Raw genomic sequence first — 22,249 nt, 5'->3', positions numbered from 1 at the left:
AATAAACCAACCATCCCACCCCAGGGGAGGGCATCTTTCACACAGTAATCTCGTGTGTGGGAAATTAGCGTCTCCTACCCCCAACCCTGCAGGAGACGGGACCTCCATTTATTCGTCCCTATCCGAGAGACTTCTTACAATCTTTTGACTGTCTCTCTCTTATTTGCCTTTTTGTTTGTTTCCTCGCCTCAAAATTTGATAGAAATAAAAGCACAGCAGTAAAGAGGAGAAGATGCTAAGGTGACTCTTGATGCCTACTCATCGAAAAGTTGGACGGAGGACAATTAAAGGGTGGATGGGCGGTTAGAAGAATGAAATACCAAAAGGTTATATAAAGGCAAAACACAAAGCAAAAAACAAACAGCAGCAAAACATCAAAAAGAACATTACAAAGGTCGGTCAGTTGGTCGAACGCAAAAGACGTATATATTCCACAGTTCAGACCGTCAGATTCTGCTGTAATTTAAAGGAAAATGATGCTAATATAAAACCACGAAAATTATCTAGTCTTTCCTCACACCCTAAGGGTACCCATGTCGAGCAATAGTCTCTTGAATTCAAAATCTGGGCACAAATATTCCTCAGCGCGCGATGCATTCAGCTGTATAATAATTTCAAGAGATAATTTCAACAAATGTGATTAAGGGTCCGAGCAACAAGGATAAAGGTCGTATCCATTGTCTTTGTCAAACACTCTCATATCAGCTGAACCTTCTTTGGCAATTAAAGCAATGTTTTTTAATAAATCAACAAAACTAAGAGTATACTGGTGAAAATATTTATCAAAATAAGCCAAGCTAAATTGCTACTTGCTAAAACAAGCATTTAAGTCTGTAACACTGTGTAACGACTTTCACTCTCCTGATCACGAACGATTTTGTAACAATTTTCAGTTTCAAGCGTCAACAATGTAAGAAATAAAAAGAAGCCTACTTGACTGCACAACGGTGCCTGTGAACTGATCTAAGCTCAAAAAAATAATTCTCCCGCTCTTTTCTCTTAAAGTCTGCTTTTCTTTTTAAAAGAAATAATTTTTGTCAGCTGGCGATAAAGCTTGTGTCAGGGTATCCGTTATTGAAGAAGATCGAAATATTGGAAGAATGAAAATGGAGTCTGAGAAGGAGAGGTAGCTCTAATGTTTCAGCTCTCCCCATTTAGACCGTCTACAAAAAGGGAGAGTCTAGTACAGACTACTCTACGCGATTTTCTTCCTAGGATCAATAGTCCGTTTTTCAAACTAATGACCTAAGAGATTCCTTTTGCGTTCTGATTGACCTGAAAAACTCACAGTTAAGTTGAACAGTTAAAAAGCAAATCAGACAGAAGAGTGACCAAATTATATTATATTTATTTGCTTGTCTCTCAGATTAAATCTTTGTTAGCTCGCTGCCACGACACACGACTTAAGAGCAGCCACGTTATTCTAAATTACTACTCTGCTCATTACTGGCCAAATCAGTTGCCATGGAAACCTCTTTTCCAACCGCTCACTCTACATGATTATCATCACCATCGTCGTCATCATGATCTTCCTCCTCCTGTTCATCATCATCATGACCATCATCATCATCATCATCATCATAGTTCTTGTCATAGTCATCATCATCATCATCATCATCATCATCATAGTTCTTGTCATAGTCATCATCATCATCATCATCGTTATCCTCCTCCCTCTGCTCATTACCGTCAGCGTCATCATTATCCTCATCATCCTCATCCTCATCATCATCATCTGGCTCGTTTCTGAATCTTATTCCTTTTCTTTTCAGCTCAGCTTTTGTACGAAGTCGGTTGATGAACCTCTTCCCTGTATATTCCAACTCCTATCACAAGAATAAAGGGCAACAATATCAACCACAGCACCAATAATGTGTAACACTCAACTTGCATTTTAATGCAAGATAAATTTTCAAAACACTCTGCTTTCCCCTGCGTATATCGGAATGTGACCTTTCCACCGCTGTGGTAAAAAACACCTGTTTCATTAACTATGTGTCACACTCAACTTACTTTTTCACACACAAGCTAATTATTCGACGCATTCAAATATTTTTCTCCAAAAAGGGAGCAGTGAAAGAGGATATTCACTTTTGAATTCAAATAGCTACAAGCGATTAAAACTTTACTTCACAACAGGGGATATGTTCTCAGATATAAATAACAAACACAATGGTCCCTGGCGATTAAAATAAGGCGATACTTAACAGACAAACAGATGATTAAATTAAATAATATATTTTCAAAAGGAAAGAAACTGTCTAACATCTTCTCAAATTGATATAAATCCGCATACAAAGTATTGGCTATCATTCCTTACCCGAAGAAAAATAAAAAAATGATAATTTTTTAACCTTTCACGCTTACACGCGACGGGTTTTACTCCACATCATTTCTCCACTAGAAAAACTGTTTTAACTCTAGATCTTTTCTCCACTAAGAAAACTGTTTGTTTTGCACGAAATTATTTTAATCCCTGTCTAGTTACGTAACATCCCTAGAGGCATATATCTATAAAATTAAACACGCGCTTCGAAACTTCAGAGGGTACGCTATTTCGTTCATAGTCCCTAGGTACGAACAGAGCAAGAATCGTAACACGAATACAAGGTTTACTTCGGGAAAGGAATACAGAATTGTAAGTAAAATTAAAAGATATTTGCTGCTTGAATTAGTTCAGGGACATTACGGCAGAGTGCCCACAAACGATTGTAATTTGTCTGTTTCAGTTTGACTCTATATCCTTCTAGAGAGAAGGAGTGCAGAACTAAATTCTACATATTTCCCAAGCTGATGAGGTCTATCACAAGTTCAATACACTGTTACACGACTGAAAGTTAGACAACTCTAGATATTCCTTTTTGATAATCCGGGGTTGTCGTTGTAATGTTTTTCTCAACTTTACTAGAAGCATAGAGTTTTTCTTTCCCTGAAACCGTACTATTCTGACAAAACTCCATGTTTGAAGCAAATGCGAGACTCCTAGTAGGTAATAATGATAAAAAACAAAACAAATCAAAAACAACTTCAAGGTTCACACTTGTGCTCCGCTCAACTAACGCCTCCCAACCTATCATTTCATGCCACACCAGTTAATTGTCTGTTTTTTTTTTTATATAAGAAGGATAATGCAGCATTTCCGTATTCCTCGAAGCAAACAAAAAAACGCCCACACTTCATAGGAAAGGCTAGACGAGCAGCGAATAAGGTAGGCAGATGTTTTATTCTAGTGATCGAATAAGAGTTTCACATCAAAAACTTGTTTACGTTCAGCGATGTCACAGAAACATGGGAAGCAGCGTAAAGTGTACACAGAATCAACTCCACGGTGTGTGGTAAATTGAAGTTTAAAACTTATTTTGTTATGATTTACGAGAGACCAAGCAGAAACAAACATACGATAGCAAGTTTAACAACTTCATTATCAACAATGTTGTTCTATAATTTTTCTTCAAAAGTGAGCTTATACGACGCGAGAGAGACCGATAGGCCCCGATTTCTGACAGAGTTACACAACAAGAGCAGAGTAGCCAAAAGAGAAAAGAATCCAACTGATAAATAAGAATAAGGAAACCATTGAAGAGGAGTAAATAATAACACAGTGCCGAGTTTGACTAATGGTCGCGTGTCGCGGGTCGCGCCTTTTAAAATGATTTGTTTTGCTTTTTAGTTGTTTATTGTCGGGGTTCTCAAATAAAAACCCAAATAAACACATCCCACAAAAACAACACAAGCCTAAAAATTTCAAAAATTAAACTCCTGATTACCCAAAGAAATTTTGTCAGTGAAAAATTCTCACAATTCCTCTTTCCTTGTTTCCCTATGTAAGGCGTAACTACAGAAGATTTCTCTTTCAATATTACGTCAAAAACAAAGGCCAATCAAATGACCTCACAAAGTTTATCAAAAAACATCACCAAGCCTCGTTCCATTAGGACAACTTCATGTACTATACTGGACACTACTGACAGAAAATATGTAGTATTCAAGTCTTGAAAGCTAAATTTGTTTCTTTCTTCATTCAGTTTCGAAAAGACTTTTCCGCAAACCATATCCAAACAAGCAACGATGTAACGGAAACATGGAAAGCAGCGTGAGGTGTACACAGAATCCGTTTTACTGTCTGCCAAACTGAGGTTAAAAAATATCATTGCTCAGGATTATTTAATGGACGATTGCAAGACCAAGTTGAGACAGAGACTTACGAGATTCACTGAAGAAAAATTCATTATTTGCAATGTTTGTCTTTGATTTTTCAAAACAAAATAGTGTTATCGTGGAGACCTAGGAGACCAGGAGGCTCTACGAGCAACTGACAGAATTACTCAACAAGAGCAAATAATCCAAAGAAGAAGAGAATCCAACTGATAAATAAGTATAAGGAAACCATTCAAGTCCCAATAAACTATAACACCGTACCAGTTTCGTTAAAGAAGACAATCATTACACCTTCAACTTTTGTTGAATTATTTCCTATCATCGGCACAAACCTTTAAGACGTGAAGATATGACAATAGAATCAACGCGACTTTCACTTAAAAAAACCAATTCGGATTTTAAAAAAGGAAAAAATCCCTTTTCTTTGCTCATTTATATTTTTTGGGGTTCACGCTCCCTGATAGCTAAAGCGAATAAATGCCCGCATAGAATGTAGGGAACAACTTCATCGAATTCAAAGCACGTATGGGTTGAACAATCCTTTCTCGTTAAATAATCAAACCCAAATAAAAGCATCCCACAATAATAACAGAAGCCGAACAATTTCAAAATTCAAAATTTATCCGAGGAGTTTGGTCAGACAAATATTCTCACAACTCGTCTAATTTTTTCTCTCTCAAGTAAGGCGTAACTACACAAGCAAAGCAAAGGTCAATCGAATGAACTCCCAAAGTTTTTAATTATTGTGTAATCAGGAAATATCAAGTCATTTGGAAGTCCCTAAATTTAATCTTCGTAATCTTTTTCTTCAAATCATCTTTGAACAAGCTACACATGAGCCATAAAAGTAGTTAACGTGGGTTTGTTACGGTCTCCATCTACAACATCGGCTCAAAACGTCGCAAAATAGAAAAAGAAAATTCTGAAAACAGTGACTGTTCCTGAAGACTGTATTCTTTCTCACTAAAAATAATCTGATTAATTGAGTTCAAAGCAAGTTATTGGAAACATTATCAAGTGCTCTGCTGAAGAGCATCTAAACAAAAATTAGATGCATAACAACTGAGTGAAACAACAAAAAGGCACTTACATGGTAATCGGTGACCACAGGAATGTTGTTCTCATTTACTGCTGTATACAACTCTTCACATTCTGTCCTTGTCATCTGAACACCTGTCAGGTGCAGGTGCACCAGCTCAGGAACACTGCTGAGATGTTGGACCAGATCCCTGACCCCGCGGCCAAGTGGATTGGAATCTAGATCAAGAAATTGTAGCACTGGTACATACTTTAGAGCATGGGCCAGTGCTGATGCTTCATCTTCACCCATATTTGTATTCTTCAGGTCCAGGTTAGTCAGATTGGGTACATTGTTCAGGTTCTTGGCCAGTTCAATAATCCCGTGACGCAGGGCATTGTCGCGTATATTCAGTTTTTCTAACTTGTTTAAGTACTTTAATGAGGCAGCCAGTGCCGCACATTCCTTTTCTCCCATTTGTAAATTCGCCAACTCTAATTTCGTCAACTGTGGCACGTGATGAAGATTCTCAGCCAAATGACTCACACCTCTGTGTAAAGGGATGCACCACGGATGGAGCTCACGCAAATTTGGAGAATGCTGCAGTGAGTCAGAGATAATTCCAGCACACTTTTCTGCTATATTGATGTCTATAAGTTTTAAACTGTGGAGATTGTCAGTAAAATTAATTCCGTTAATCGCGCTCTCAATCAATTGATCTTTAAAAGCTTTCTCCTCCTCCTCCTCCTCCTCCTCCTCCTCCTCCTCCTCCTCCTCCTCCGACTCCGATCTTATCCATATTTTCCATATAATTTCAATTTTTCGAGGAGCTGTTACTAAAGGCAACACGTTCTTCAACAGAACAGCTTCCTCAACTGTTTTAACATCAAACTTAATCTTTCTCACCAGTGACAAACAGTGGTTCTCAGTCAAAGGTACATCAATGTTGTTGTTTTCGTTATTTACTAAATTATTCAGAGGTGGCTGAGAAGAGCAAACCGGCGCTGATATCAGTTCAGGAAACAATTCAGAATGAAACTCCTCATTTGTTATGTCAATTAGATAGACAAAGTTTGTCCCTCCGGATTTTTTGAGGAAAATGTTCCCAACGAATAAATCCGCGTACTTTTGTGCATCTTTACTTTCTCCAGAAGACGTTAAAACGACCGCGTTCAAGTCTAACATTACTGATAGAACATCGTCGCGAAAATGTTTAATCGGCCGCCTCTCGAAAAAAAATAAATAGTTTGAAAAAAATAAATAGTTTGGGAAACTGCTGACAGATTTGAAGAAGTGTTCTACAGCAGCAGTAGACGTGTTTTTGTCCCGAAGTATCACAACATGGTTAACACACGACAGAAATGCAGAATACACGGCTGTTCTGTCTGAGGCTGGACACAAAAACAAACAATCGACACAAAGTAGAATAAACTGTTGTTGTTCGTAAGAAAAATCATCTTCAGAAGGCGTCTTAGTGAACTGGTAATTTGTGAGACCTTCTTTCTCTCCAACGTCATGTAGATGATCAAAAAGAATCCCGGCAGCTTTTAATGACAACTCACATGCGAATTTTAGCACTTCAGCCATCTTCCTTGATTTCTTAAACGTATCTATTCTTGACAGGCAGGTGACAGTTTCATTCTTCTTCATCGTCAGTTCTTCCACAATGAATTGCGCGGCGAGAAACTCCTGGACAGACTTATGAAGAAAATAAACGATCTCCTCACGGTTCAAAGCGGAACGTTTGGAAACTTGGAAAAAACCGACATGTATTAGCTTCTGGAAGAGATCACCATGCGCACATTTGCTGAAGTTAAAATGAAGACGGTCCTCCAAAAGAGCATCATATGCAAGTTTTCCTATTTTGTAAAGTTCCTCTTGATATTCATCTATGCTTTTACCTGTTGCGACGTTGTCTGCATCTTTTGTACATTTTAGCCATGTGATCCAAGAGAGTCTGAATAAATTGTACGTAAATGTGCGCACGAGACGTGGGTAACTGATGCTTTTTCTCTTTCCAGAGAAGACACAACATCAACAACAAAAGCGGTATTTCTGCCATCTCTTCGAGGTTCTGCTTCTTCAGGTAGTCAAGTAACCCTTCAACGTCCTCCTCATCAGCAAGAATCTTTCTTGCAAACTGTTTCTTTTGTTCCCTGCTATCGAACCCGTTGATTTCAAACTGAGCATGACTTGGCATTCTAAGCTCATCCTCTTTCACTGGTCGCGTTCTAATCATTACACAACAGTCTCTCAGTTGACTGCCTCTCCAAATCTGGTGAACTGGAGATGACTTTCCACCGCTGTACTCGTCATATCCGTCCAAAATAAGCAGCACTTTCTCCTGGTTCTGACGGACATATTCATACGAGTTATTGACTGCCATCGGGTCATCAGCAGACAACAGTTCAGCGGTTTTCAACATGGCACAGAGGTCCGGAATATCACAAACATCTCGCAACTTGATTAACAGTAAAAGAGAAAACTTCCTGAGAATCTCCTTTCTGCCATCTGCCCAATCCACAGCTAGCTGCTGAGTGAAAGTAGACTTTCCTATTCCAGGTCTTCCATACACTAGAATTCGTCTCCGGATGGGATGATGTTCGTCACCTTCAAATACTTCACTGATGTCTCCCACCCTTTTCTTCGTCGTCCCGACAGGTTTTCTGTGATCTTGTAATAACGTCAGCTGTATGTAAATATCATTAATGTGTACCGTGTTGTCTGGGTCCCATGGTGTTATTTTCACTTGACACATGGTTTTGTAAAACGCCCTTAACTGATTCTGGCACCATTCCAAAAATTTCACTGTAGACGAGTCTGTCGACAAAAAAGAAATCGGCTTTATAAAAGTTTCATATCTTCAAAACTAACTTTGATAAAGCTACTCTTCAATTCTGAGGGTAAACATTCACACCTTCACCCTCGATCTGCCCAATACGGTGTTTCTTACTTAGAGGGGTGGGGGGAAAGGTGGCTCCATTTGCAGCCTTTTGATCCCCCCACAGAGAGGAGAAGCGCGGGCTCAGTTTACAAAAAGCGGCTAATAATCTAGGCTATGGTTGGTTCCGCTACACAAACATCTTACTAAGAAAAAAAATTAATGAATAAATGGGGTAAGTTTCTAAAGAAAACGTAGAGCTGCGTTGATGGGGGTAACAAGGTAATCTGGTTTTAAAAAACTGAGTTGATAATTTAAATTGGGCATCCCAAAGAGTTTAAAAGCATACGTTTCGGGCTCTGACGAAGGGCTAACGCTGAAAACGTCAGCTTTTTAACTCTCCACGGTGGCCAGTTTACAATATCAAATCAGTTAAGAAAATATTGTTTTGTTCTGTGACAAGTGAAATTACTTATTCCACACCTTTTTTTTTAAGAAAAAAATCTAGGAAAAATTTTAATATAGTTTTTACTGTTGTTAGTCCTATTCATACATACACTTATATTTCCTTTTCTTTACGACATGTATTTTGTTACTTAACTTTGTTTTATAAATTTAGTTTGAGGGCCACTAGTTACTCAGTTGAAGCACTGTCACGTGTTACCCTCGTTAAATAAAGTTGATTGATTGATTGATTGAAATCTCAATGTAACTATGTAACACTTGGAATTCTCCAGTCTGAAAGTCAGAATCAGAATGCAGATTCTGAAGAAGTTATAAAATGAAGTCACAAGGGACAAATACCTTCAAGCTTAAAAACATAAGAAAAGTATTCAAGCAAGGGAGACAACGAGGCTGGTATTTGATCAATTTCAATAATTGCAAGCACCATTTGCAAGTAATATAAATCTCGTCGAAAAATCAGCGTATTACTGAAAGACTAAGAAAATTGTGAACACAAGAAATTTCAATGAAATGCCATTACGTTTCAAATAAAAAAGCGAATAAGACGAAAGAAAGCTAAACCGCAAACAGCGACGGTAATTAGTTTAGTTTAAAGGAAGATATTATCCTCTTGTTATGAATCACTTTGCGGAATCGAACCCCAGACCTTCGGATTCTGCGCTGTAAAAGCTCTTCCACCAAGCAGGCGGGTAACTGTGGTGAGTTTCACAGCAATAAGGAAAAAAGAAACAGTTTCTCGCCGCATCTGTCTATTCAAATACAAACCTGTTGTTTTGGCGGAGGAAGCATGTTGCTAATGAAAAGACTGGGCACAAGAACAGAACGACTCAAAAGGAACTTCTTTACTCAATGCTGAGTGTGGTCCATCATTAAAATTTAAAGAAAACAAAGCCAAACAGACATATTTACATAGCTACATAGCGTTTGAGACAGACCATGTCACTACAAATACGTAGTTTAAACTGCCATAATTCCAATACTGAGTCTTGACCTCCATTGCAAAGGTCTTTCCTCAAATCAATGTCTCTTTTGAAGTTATGCAACTGCAGATCTAGGTGAGGAATCCTCCCTACCTCTGCCTAAAAAAAATTAAACATTTTTAAAACGTTGAATTTTAAAACTGCAGTCTATACTATACTTGGGCTCAAAAGACTGTTCATTTAAATATATACCTGTTGTTATGGCAGACGAAGCATGTTGCTGATGGGATGACTGTGCACTAGAACAGGATAGCTCCACCGGAACTTCTTTACTCACTGCTGAATGCTGTCTATCAGTTGAAATATCTTCAACAACATAAACCCAAACAGACAGCAGTTAGACAACCTCATGGGGTTTATGACAGGGCATGGCACTATATGTAGTTTAAACCACCATAATTGGAACACGATGTCCTCACCTTATTTGCTAAGGGACCGGTCATAAAGTAGAGGGGGGTGGGCTATGAAAAATTGGGGTTGGGTCACTAGTTTTTAACACCATCATCATCGTCCTCCCCCTCCTTCTCATTATCACCATCATCATCACTATTATCATCACTATCATCTATAGCACGCAATACAACTTGTGACACATTTGCCCTCATTGTTTCAATAGCATCCACTGTAAATTGAACTTTACTTATTAATAGTTTTAGCCAGCGACCTTCTCTCTTTTTTAAGCTGTTAAGGCCTATCACGCTACAATGATTAGAGGATATCATATCACCATAAGATGACAGTGACTGATTGCGGAGAACTCTCTCTCACAATGTTCCCCATGTAGCTATCCAAATTACTAATTTTAGTTGTGGGGTGGGTCAATAGGTTTTTCTGTGCCACTCCTGGGGTGGGCCGTTCCAATTTTGTCAGATAACTCAGGGGTGGACCACTGAAAACCAGTACTTTAAAAAAAAATTCATAGCCCACCCCCGCCCCCTTTACTTTATGACCGGTCCCTAAGCTATTTTCTCAAACGTATGCGGGTGGAAGATTTCTACAAATCCAAGTCTACGAGAGGAATTTATGACATGCGTATGATCCTTCCTACCCCTGCCTAAAAATTAAACAGAGAAGCACCACCCAATAATTGGGTGGTGCTTCTCTGAGAGTCTCGACGGACATACTGAAACTTTGTTGACAACGACGGTGGCTCAAGTGATTTACTTACAATACTTTAAGACTTTACCGTCGTTTTCTTAGCGATGATCATCTGGTTTTATCAACTGAGTTGACAATGTAAACTAGCCACCTTATAGAGTTCCTAAATCCTACGTTCTGAGTGTATGCGATCGCATAGATGAATGTGGGTTGGATGTAGCTAATATAATGAGGGTGGGGTGGGGTGAGAAAGTTTCTAGTTGTCTAATGGAGGTCAGAGGCCTTCTCTTCCTGAGCGGAAATTCTTTCAAAAAGTTTGAAGCATCTCACTGTCAATCTTGAGCAGATTCAAAACCTGTAGATAGTTTAGAGCTCCTCTATAGCTTTTGCTAACTGAGTACAATATCCATAAACAAAGCAAGCGAAAATTGCTGACAAACATGTAACATTTCTGATTCAAGATGCTGTTCTTATTGATCAGTGCATGGTCATAGGTCATTAATCATGTTTTTAATTCAGTTTGGGTAAAGGCTTAAGTAATTCGGTTCCAGCAAATTTATTGAAAACAAAACTAAACCGCAAACAAGACCAGCAAGTGACTGCATGCAAATATACTGTAAAGCTAAAACAAAAGGTAAAGCTGATCTGTTTACCTCTGTAATGTGGCCAATCTTCAAAGATACTGCAGTCATTAAGAATGCTGAACACAAGAGAAGCTGCTGTTACACTTGCACATGTTTTCCACTTTTCCTCTGTTTCAGTTCCATCTGCATACCCTGAAATACCCTTGACGATAACCCACTCCATTTTCAGATCATGTGCTGCACTATAAACTCCTAAGACATGAAATATCAAGCTTTCTTAAACAAAACAACAAATTTGCTCCAACATCTATTGATTCTAAACTCTCCTTTTGTTACCTTTGTTATCAACGGTTGGTAAGGGACTTAAGACACAATCTGGAAAGTCTCCTTGTATACTAGCTATAAAGTTAGTTCCTCTTGAAGAGCTTCTCTCAGTTCCCATACCATTGGGGCACTAAAACTGCATTCTTACTTCCTCTACCTGTATCAGTATCAGTATCAGTAGCCATCTACACGGCCTGGGTATAGAGCCACACATTAGAGAGTACACTGTCCCACCCAAGACTACGACACAATGACTTTATAGTGAGGACTTTCCCCCAGACCTCTTGATCTGAAGTCCGGCATGCTAACAATCAAGCCCGAGTATCTCTAGTCACTAGCAGGAACACTTACCTACCATGAAAGCTATTATTATAAAAGTGTAAATTCTATCTCCCAGTATACAAGTCTATCTGTATCTCTTAGAACAGACTTTTCTGTTACCGCGGTTCCCTATAGGATAAAGATGCCTTACCCTCTCCTTCTGTTTCAATTGCAATTGCTTCAGGAAAGGACTCCACAAGTTCATTTTGTCGCCACTCAGCTTGTACAATCTCAGGGCCACTCAAAACCTCACCACAGTGGACTTCAACTTTTCTTTCTTTCGGATTTTCTAGGGGTGCATTCCAACCATAACCTGCACATTTGATGAGTTCAGCAATGTCTCTGCTGACAGGAGTTGTGACCCCACAAAATTTCTTGCCAACCTTTGTAACCTTCTGATGGGAATAGGTTGTGAGCTTTTCTGATAGAACCACATCCCCCAGCTTTGTTGTTTCCTGATTCATACCACTACAGTGGCCCACAGAAAACACAGCTTTTGGTCTCAGCTGAGTGACAGCATTTTTTACAACAGTCAAAGAACCACCCGGAGCTTTAGAACCCTCTGAGCATCTCATCAAAGCAACTTTCAGTTTAACATCTTGATCTTTACCAATGCTGCCAAAGTATACATGACCAAGCCCTTTGCAATAGCTTCTGAATGGATCAACAATGTAATAGTAGCAACTTAAGAACTCACAGTCCTTCACTGTTAACAACAGAATGTCAATTGGGAGTTCAACATCTTTCCAAAGTTTAAAATTCTGGGTTAGTTCATTTCTCTCTGGAAGACTTATATTGATCTTTGGTGGGTCACCACAAATGTTTGTTAAAGTACTCTCTTCAGTTCTCGCAGTTTCTGACATGGTCAATCAACTTCTGGAAAAAAAAGAAATAAAGAATAACATCCTGCCTATTTAATCAATGTTAAATTAATGCACCTGTAGAAGTTCATTCATTTAAAGTCACTTGAAGGATAACAAAAGAAAATCTATGGCTCCTACGGGTCAAATCTACACAACACAAAATGGGAAGAAACAGAACCAGCACCAAATTCCTACTTTTTGATGATGCTTCCAGTTCCCTTTTGTACAGAAAAATGTGTGAAGAACTGAAGCTCTTAACAATTAAGAGAGAGTTGCTCTTAAACTCAGTATTCACAGAAAGTGGATTGTCAATAGGTTTATTTCTGTCAGAATATGGTGTGTTGAGCTGAGGGAGGGTGCAACTCAAAAACAGGATGCACCAAGTAATGAGTGATGACTTATAGAAGACACTTGCCAAGATAAAGAAGAAAGATCACATGACCAAAGTTGAAGACCCTATCGACTGGATGAGCAATGCAGTGTAATGTAAGTGAAGAGGTGTAATGGCAAGATGTGTGTGTGGATAGCTAGATCCACGGGAATTGAACAAATGTGTAAAAGTACCAAAACTTTGCTTTCAAACTATAATCATTTTGATAATTTCACATCAAGACTCGGAAAGTGACAGGTTCCAGCAAGAGAAACTTGATGAAGACTCAAGTAATCTAACAATGTAACATGTGTCATTTTGCAAACTAGTGTGGTTGAAATTACCTTCTGGAATATTCAGTGCACAGAACTCACTCAAAAGCATTTTGATGAAATCATCAGAGGACTGGAGGGAGTGGCTCCAAAAGCTGACAACTTGTAAAAAAGCCTGTTGGCTCTCATGAAGAGGGTTTAAGAAATAATGACAGAAAAAAAAAATTGCCAAAAGCAAATTAAATGAAATGAAAAAGAAAAGCAAACAAGGACAAATTCATCTTTAAGAAGCAGAACCTCAATACTGCAGACACATCCTGACTTGTGAAGGTACCCTTACTGGCTACCAGATCTTGCCGAAGTCAAGTTGCCATTAAGTCACCTAAGTAGAAACTTACATTCTAAAATTGCTTGGAATGATCAACTACCTGGGCAGGTTTGTCCCAGATAGTTTTTTCTGACATATTATGTCAGAATTTCCAAGGAGCCTAATGCAAGAAAAGCATTCAACCAATTGAGCTCACTTCTCAAGTCCATGAAGAAACCTTTCACAAATGGAGAAAGGTGGCTTCTAAGCTGCCACTACTCTGCTATGCTGATAAAGAAGTAAAAGTTGAAAAGCCAGTGTGAGCTGGGGGCAGTTTTCCTTCAAGATAGTAGAACTGTGGCTTTACAGAGTTGAACAATGACTCAAACAGAGAGGAGATACACACAGATAGAGAATGACTGCCTTGTATCAGTGTTTGGCTACAGAAGAATTTACCTCTATGGGTTTCTCCTCCATACATAAGAAAAGATTACTGCCATTACAGAAAATAGGCATAATTAAGAGATAATCTTGGCCAGAAACATTTTATAGAGCACCCACTCCAGAAGTATCACTTCAGTCTCATTTACAAGAATAGAACTCAGACGTTCATCAGTGATTCCCTGTCTAGATCTCAAACAAAAAATAGGGAGAAGTATGATAATTATGAAGTCTTCTTGTCCAAAAAAGAAGAAATGCTCATGGGAGAGACTGTAGTTAGAGATTCAAATAGTTTTCATTATGTATGACAATTAAAGCAATACTTCAGAGAGTAACCAGAGCAAATGCTTAGGATGCTGATCACATGACTTTATCAGATATAAAAACCAATGGATTGGCTAGGGCTAAGATACAATTACCTCCTAATGTTCACAATTTTTAACCTTAAACAGAGATGAAGTACCAGCTGTCCAAGATGGAATAAAATACCAGGGAACCAAACCTCTGTGCTCAGAGATTCAATAAAAGATTTCTTCTACTAATTTGAATGAAGAAGGATAAGTTAGACAAGCAACAGTCACGCTATCCTAGCCACTGATTCACAAAGACATCAAAAATACCCAGTCAGCACCTTTTCAGGATGCCTAGAAACTAAACCAATATAACAACCTTAAAAGACCATACAAAGTCAACCTACCCAAAAGAAGATGGCAAATAGTCAGCATTTAATTCTTCAAGGGAAAGAAAGATTTTTATAGGAATATTATAGACAGTATGAACAAATATTGTCATGTGGAAAAAAGTGACCAATTAACCGCTGCTGAGACAACAATCCTGCAAATAAGGATGACATTTACTGAGCAAGGAATTCCAAACAAACTGATTTCAGAATATGGACCTCAATACACCATTATGAAATTCAAACAATTTGCAGCAAGCTGAACTTTCATGATCATAAAAAACCCTGCACCACTTTGAAGTAATGGTATAACAGAGGTTGCAATAAGGTAAGCAAAAAAGATTGTAAAGATGAGCCAACACCGATTGATCAGTATTTTGGAAACAAGGAATAGTCCTACTTAAGTGAGTTAGCTTCATCAAATGAAAAGCTAAAACCCAAAACAACAAGAACACTTCTGCTTGTTAAGCCTGTGCTACTACTAGAACAACAAGTGATTCTGATCTCAAGCATTATTAGAGCTTCAATAGAGAGGAAGCAGCAGGTCAAATGATAAAGAATACGACGAGGCGCTATCGTGCACTGGGCTTATCTCGCTGCATGAGCGGCCTGAGAATATTGCCAACAAGCTCTTTTCTAATGTTCTTGTACCAAATCACAAGCTGCATAAGCTCCTGCTGCCCAGGAATGTATCTAGGGTGGACTTAAGGAAAAAGCGCGCTTTTAATTTACCTGTGGTCCATATGAACTGGTGTCATGATAGTTTTATCTTTCATCATTTACGCACACATGCTGACTCTATCTACGTTACCTAATTTTTAATATTATAAAAGTATGTTACCATTTTTATATATTTCTTAAATTTGTAAATGAATACGTAATTCAACCTTCGGTTGCAATGTTTTTCAAATAAACTATCTATCTATCTATCTATCTATCCAATGATATGATAGTGAGGACAAGCTGCTGTTGCCTCTCTTCTGTTGGATTACAGTCGTTAATCTCAACCAACTTCAAGCTAGGTGAAAGGAAGCCAATTGTGCATGCATGATCAAAAGAGAAATTAACAAATCATATAAAATCAAGGCAGATGAGGATGAGTGCTGAAGAAATCAGGAGCACATTTGCAAAACAACAGAACTGCAAATGCCTCAGGAGAGTGATTTTAGAGTCCATGTTGAAGATCCCCATGAAACCAGCAAAGCAGTTGAATAGCAGCTAGCTGAAGCCAACCAGTAATGAAGCAAAGCCTGCGACTAGTAAAGCATTTGGCAAAGTCAACATGACAAAAACAAAATCTGACACAAAGAAAGTGATAGGTAATAACCTCTATGAAGGTGGCAACAACAATTCCCACCAAATCCTAGATAAAAAGCCTTTGTGATGTCTCAATAGAACTTTTGATATCAGTTTGGATTTATTTTTAAATGTAAATTGCCTTTGCACCAAGTTGTGTCATTGTTTACCTTATCATACATGTACATTATAGTCATGTGAATACTTATTTCTATAACTATAACATGTAATCATATCTGTTACCTGTCATAAAGATGTGTGTGTATTCCTATATGTATAATGTGTAAGAGGAGCTCAAATCAAGTAGTTGCAGTTATCAGTTGATAAGCTGCCAATAAAGCTGTGTTTTGGGCTACAAATAATGTACTACTACACGTACATGGTTAAATATTGACCCTTTAAACCCTAAGAGTGATCAGCATCTAATTTCTCCTTACAGTAATACAGCTGAGTCATTCATTAAGATCATGAGAATGTAGGAAATGATCATCAACGCGGAGAACTTTGATTAGAAAACAAGTTCTCCTTGCCAGTACCAAAAGAAATGTTAAGAGAAGAGTGTAAAGACTATGAATACTGATGTTAGTGTGGAAAGGGTTCAAACACTTTGGGAAAAAAATTACAAGCACAGTTGAATTGGGTCAATTTTTTTAATACATGTGCATTGATGTCAATAGATTAACACTCACCCTTCAAGTTGCTTCTCCTGTGATATGATAACAGCAGTTGTATTAAACTCTCAGGTACTTGTTTCTGCTGAATTGAATCAATAATACCATCCACCAGATAAACCACTACCCAGTAGATTGTGCTGTTGATTGTGTTCACACCAATCTACTGGGTGGTGATTAATCTGGTGGACAGCAATGAAATTCAACCAGCTGTGGGAAAAGTAACTGTTTTGTCTGTGTACTTAGGTGTCATAAAGCCTGCCACTGTTAGATTATGGTACTCAAATGGAACTCGAATATTCTGGAACTTAGCTGTAAGGAAGCAACACACATATGGATCAACAAATCAGTCTAAAGTGACTACAGTATACACATACATGCACACATAATTGAAAAAAAAATGGATTTAAGTTCTTCATCTGACATGAGATGAGGCTGAATGAAATTTAGGCAAGCTTAAAATAGAGGCACACTGGTCAGCGGGGGTCATGCTGCAATGGTACCCTTTTGCAATTGCAGGGTAAAGTAGTGCTAAGTACGTTTTGAGATTGTCATGGACCTCGACGTGAGCTACTTGTCGTGTTCCCACCCTCCCTCCTCTGCCAAGTATAAAGAATTCCACTGACTTGTCAGTATGACTGGTGCCAGGTGGGTGGACTGAGGTTGTGTCACCATGGTAACCTCCCTGCTGTAGGCAGTCAGCACGACTGCCACAGTGCTATGGCACCTTCCTTCAAGCTCACCAGTGCCAATGAGTTAAATTTTAAGTGTACTTGAATTTTGGATGCAAAATCAAAAACAGGCTTCTACCTCAGTTGTCATACACTAGAGATAGTGAGTGGAACAAAAACTCAAGAACCAATAAAAAACATAAGTAAACTTAAAAAACCAATACAGTAATGAAGATGTTCAAAACTTACTCAGTATTCACAGCAATGTCTACACAGGGTTGTCTCTCACAGTCTGGGTGTTTTTCAGTGGACCTCTGTTTATCAAGTTAATCACAACAAAAAATGATTGCCATATTAGACCTGTATACATCAAATCTACCTAACCTATATACACTGTATAACTGTGAAATATATAATATAAAATAATTCTGTAAAGATAAAATGGACAAATACAGTTTAAAGGAACAGGTCTCAGAGTGCAACCAACAGAGTCACAGTGTGACTAATTTTTGTTTTGTTTTCATAATTACCATCTTCCTCAATCATGTTTACAATAACAATATTTAATTAACTATCTAACTGTCAATGACTAGGTTTTGATTAAATAATGGTTAGTTCACAAAGCTGTAGATTAATTACAAGAAGTAAAATATTTTTTAACAATCACATGTTTACATGCACAATTACTAAAATATATCATAAACAACAAATTAAAAAACTAACTCAAATCATAGAAACAGTTCACAAAGGTACATAAATAATAACAATAAATTATTATGAAGCTTAAGTATCAAATTTAAATACTTGTTGTTAAAAAGATTTGTTTTCTCAAACATTCTTCATATAATTATATTTAATTCAATTTTGTACATTCACTTTTACTGTTAGATTTAAAAGAAATATGCTTTTCAGTGTGATATTTAGTTAATAAAGTTATTTGAAGTGGTTCGCACATGGTTTTGTTTCTTTCTATAATGGCAAGTTCACAAGTATGATGTTCCCTCCTGTAAAGTTAAATTAATATTTTGTCAGAGACTCCATTCCAAAAATAGATTGAAAAAAAAACCACTCAAAAACAATACAAGATATCATTTCTGTGGTCTGATGACAGAAGAAGTAGTTGGGATAGAAAAATAGCCTGCCAGTATTTCTTAAAGTAATTCCTTTGTTTGTATCATAATGATAGACTTTTTAAACACTTTGTACTTAAAGGAGCATACATATAAATGACATTCATTTGCTACCTTCAGTGGCATCAGGATGCCTCCAAAACTTGCTTTTGTTTTAAATCAAATTCTTCTCTGACCTTAGCCTGTTTACTTGGTCTTTCTCATTTTTGTTTTATTAAAAAAAATTAATAATAATTTTCCATGTCAAGGATAACCTTGAAGTTGGGTGTATTAGAATGCAGTTTTAAATGGACTGATTGCATGCCTTGGACCTGTCCATACTAAAAAAATCACTCTTCATTCCTGCATCACTGACAACATCAAAAGACTCCATATTTAAGAAGTCATAACAAAAGCACATCAGGGGTGTATCTAATATTTCTATCAAAGAAAAACACTTTTACCGTCATTTTATATTCCTTTGTTGTTCCACAGAATAATTATGTTTGTATAAATTATTGGGGTTCTCAGCTTCTCTTTAGTTTGACCACCATTTTAATTGTCATAAGAAAAGACCGTTGGTCAAATAGGTATTAGGTTAATATCAACAGTAACCCCCCCTCCCCCCCTCAAATTGCCTGCATACAACCTAAAAGTCAATGACAACAAGCAATGTCCTTAAGGTTTCCTCAGTAAACCAGTAAACCAATGCCCTTAAGGTTTCTTTCAAGCAAACCAGCATTCAAAAATGCAAAAAAGACTTCATAAAATTACTAAATCCAACAATTGCTAACTAAAATGGTGATTGTTTATAAAAGAGGATAATTATGTTTTCAGTGAAGAGAGGTCTTTGAAACTTTTTCTTATTTCACTGGAAGCTGGGTAAAATGTTATAAATCACTGAGACTTTTAGGCAACCCAATTACTGCACTGTTCCATTTGGAAATAATTGAATCACGATTGTTTAATTTAAAATTAACACCCAAGTGATTAAAAAAACTAGTTCTACATTGAATTAACAATGAAATGAGAACAGAACAAGTAGCTCAGATTAGTAACAAGATGCTTAAAAATTATGGCATCAGAAATGACATGGTACCCTAAAATAAACTGACAAACTTCCAAGTCCATAAGTAAAATTAAAATCATAAACATGGTAAATTGAAATAAAATAAATATCATATAGGGTATTAAGAGGCTGATAAGAGTGATTCAAGCACAAATTAATGCTCCCTTGTATATTTTGATGTAGAATGAACAAGACATTTGAACAATTAGTGAGTGAAGGAAAATTGTTTAGAGTGAAGCTATAGTACTCTGAGTTTAAGAATGCATTCGGGACTAGAGGTATTCAAGTCTCTCACCATGTAAGGATTCAAACTTAGTACTCTTCAGTGTCATTACAATGATATTTGAAAGAACAACGAGCACATCTAACAATTATATCAAAATTAACCCTCAGTGAAAGATGATTCAATCAACTGTAGTCGGTGCTGAGGTAAATGACAGTTGAGAATATAGATAGTTAAGCACTAAGAACCCCTAAAGGATGATTCGATCAACGACAGTCAATGACAATTAAGAATGCAGAAGCTGATAGTTGAGCATTTAAAGAACCCCTAAAGGATGATTCAATCAACGACAGTCAATGACAACTAAGAATGTAGAAGCTGATAGTTAAGCACTAAGAAACCCTAAAGGATGATTCAATCAATGACAACCAATAACAATTAAGAATGCAGAAGCTAATAGTTATGCATTAAAAAAACCTCCAAGGCACTGACGTATCAGCAAGTAAGATTCCTGAGGTAATTCATTAATTATCACGTGCATTAGCTTTAACATATCACTCTACATCTACATCTACATTTATTAGTCTTGCAAAGGGGGGCCATCACGCAAGACATAAAATAACAATAATTAACGAAATGAGATAAAAAATGTAAAATTAAATGATATATATATATACATAAATGAAACTAAATGAAACTTATCGTTAAGGCTCAGATTCTTTTAAACCTTCTAACTTTAAGCTTTCATTTTTCGATAAGTATATCCTTTACGTTAAATTGATATTTCTGTTCGCATGCTGTAACCAATAAATTCAAAGTTAATCGATTTCAGTGAAGGAACAATCTCAAATAATTATATGGAACAAAACAAACGAAAAAACGAACAACAATGAGATAATGGGTAAACTATGTTTTATTTTTTAAACAACGATCAGTATAATCAGTACATTCCCTCCAAATAAAAAGGAACATGATGAGATAGGCAACTTTCACTTTCATGGTAAGCAAAGGGATCTAATTTGTACATAAACAAGTGTTGTCGGAATAGCGACCTGCGAAACTCAGTCGAGAAGCTAATTAACTGTGCCATTTAACATTTTCTCAAGTGTATATGATTAAGAAATCTTGGACATCCAGTAAAACCATCTGATCAATGCATGCTCACTCAAGTTGGCAGACAATTACATACCTTTCTTTCCACTTTACTCGACGATTCCAAATGCCCGTTTATTGAAACTAAGCAACGGCCGTTGTGCAACTGAAATTTGGATACTTGAACTTTACACGAGGAACTGTTTTACAAGCTCGTAGCCAAGCTGAAAGGACTAAAAGCAAGGATTCTTGAGCTAAATCTTCGCACCATCGCCTTTACAAGGGAACAAAGCCTCTGCATTCCGCTCAATTGTCAGTCACATGATAAGGTAAGATGAGATGAGATAAGTGTTACCTTGATGAATTTTTCGTGACAAGTTATATATACTGAGACACGGCAGATTTGTCTGCACTTACATTTCTTTTATGCTCTTTAGTTAGGAAATAGGTGTAATAATTTGCATTTTGGTACTCATTTAGATCTGTTTCAACTCCGTTTGCTGTTGCAGTATCTCAGGAGACAAATCAGTTATTCCACAAAACACGTGTTCCAAACACATTAACATACATCCAAATTGGGCTGTCTCAAAATAAGAGAACGGGAATCAGGCAATATACCCTGTTCCCTGGACATCTGTCCCGTTAAATTTCAACGACAGCAAAAAAGAAAACACCATTTCCAAATAAGAATGATTTCATACCATAAGAGGCAGCACGTGGTTCACTTTAAAAAGGCCGTTTACTTGTTGTTTGTTTTGTTTTGTTTTATTATTATTCTTCTTTTTTAATTCAGATGATTAAGAAGAGGAGATAAACTTATTGTTTCCAATTAACTTTTCATATTTTTTATTTGAAATAATAGAATGTTCCGGCCTATCTCTGAAAGAACAGCTAGATCTTATTTTCGTTGTTTACTGGTGAATGTGTCTCTAACAAGGGGGAGGCTTCTAAGTAGTGGGGGGGGGGGAGCTTATCAGCCGCTGTTTACGGTAGGACATCAGTAAGATATTGATAATCACCCTCCGATTAATGTGAAAACATTCGACGCAAACACCCACCGTGGATCGATCCATCAGTTCAAAAGGTAAAATCCTGTCTCGGAATCACTTCTATTGAAACTTTTCGTGATCCTCAACAAATACAAATTGGAAAAATTACTAAAAACAGCGAAATAGAGTTACAACAATGAAACGAACTCAATTTAGGATTTCTGCGACAAAGTAGCATCTGACCTCCCTGGCTCTGCTGTTTCCTCCTGGAACAATCTCAGGCCTCTTTGATAAAACGTCAAGTTAAGCGCCCGTTCTAACTCATTCTTTTCAAGTGAGAACATGATGTTAGTGTAGCTCTGGACACA

General features: G+C 37.3%; 1 protein-coding gene and 1 pseudogene across 2 annotated transcripts in view; one reads left to right on the top strand and one right to left on the bottom strand.

Moving 5' to 3' along the window:
* Window positions 1-22,249, top strand: part of LOC148735882 (uncharacterized) — a 95,109-nt gene that overhangs the window by 56,493 nt on the left and 16,367 nt on the right. The gene's annotated exons all lie outside the window — the stretch shown is intronic.
* Window positions 713-21,400, bottom strand: LOC148735884 (NLR family CARD domain-containing protein 4-like; annotated as a pseudogene). The gene is made up of 8 exons (XR_015998558.1): window positions 20,990-21,400; window positions 17,649-17,713; window positions 16,747-17,040; window positions 11,981-12,705; window positions 11,254-11,436; window positions 9,695-9,808; window positions 5,249-7,996; window positions 713-1,826 (listed from the first exon to the last, which is right to left on the bottom strand). The product of XR_015998558.1 is annotated as an NLR family CARD domain-containing protein 4-like (transcript).

The sequence above is a fragment of the Stylophora pistillata genome, chromosome 3, assembly GCF_964205215.1.
Source record: "Stylophora pistillata chromosome 3, jaStyPist1.2, whole genome shotgun sequence".
NCBI classification, from domain to species: domain Eukaryota; kingdom Metazoa; phylum Cnidaria; class Anthozoa; order Scleractinia; family Pocilloporidae; genus Stylophora; species Stylophora pistillata.
Note: the sequence above shows the minus strand (reverse complement) of the source record. Positions and strands in the feature narration are given on the sequence as shown.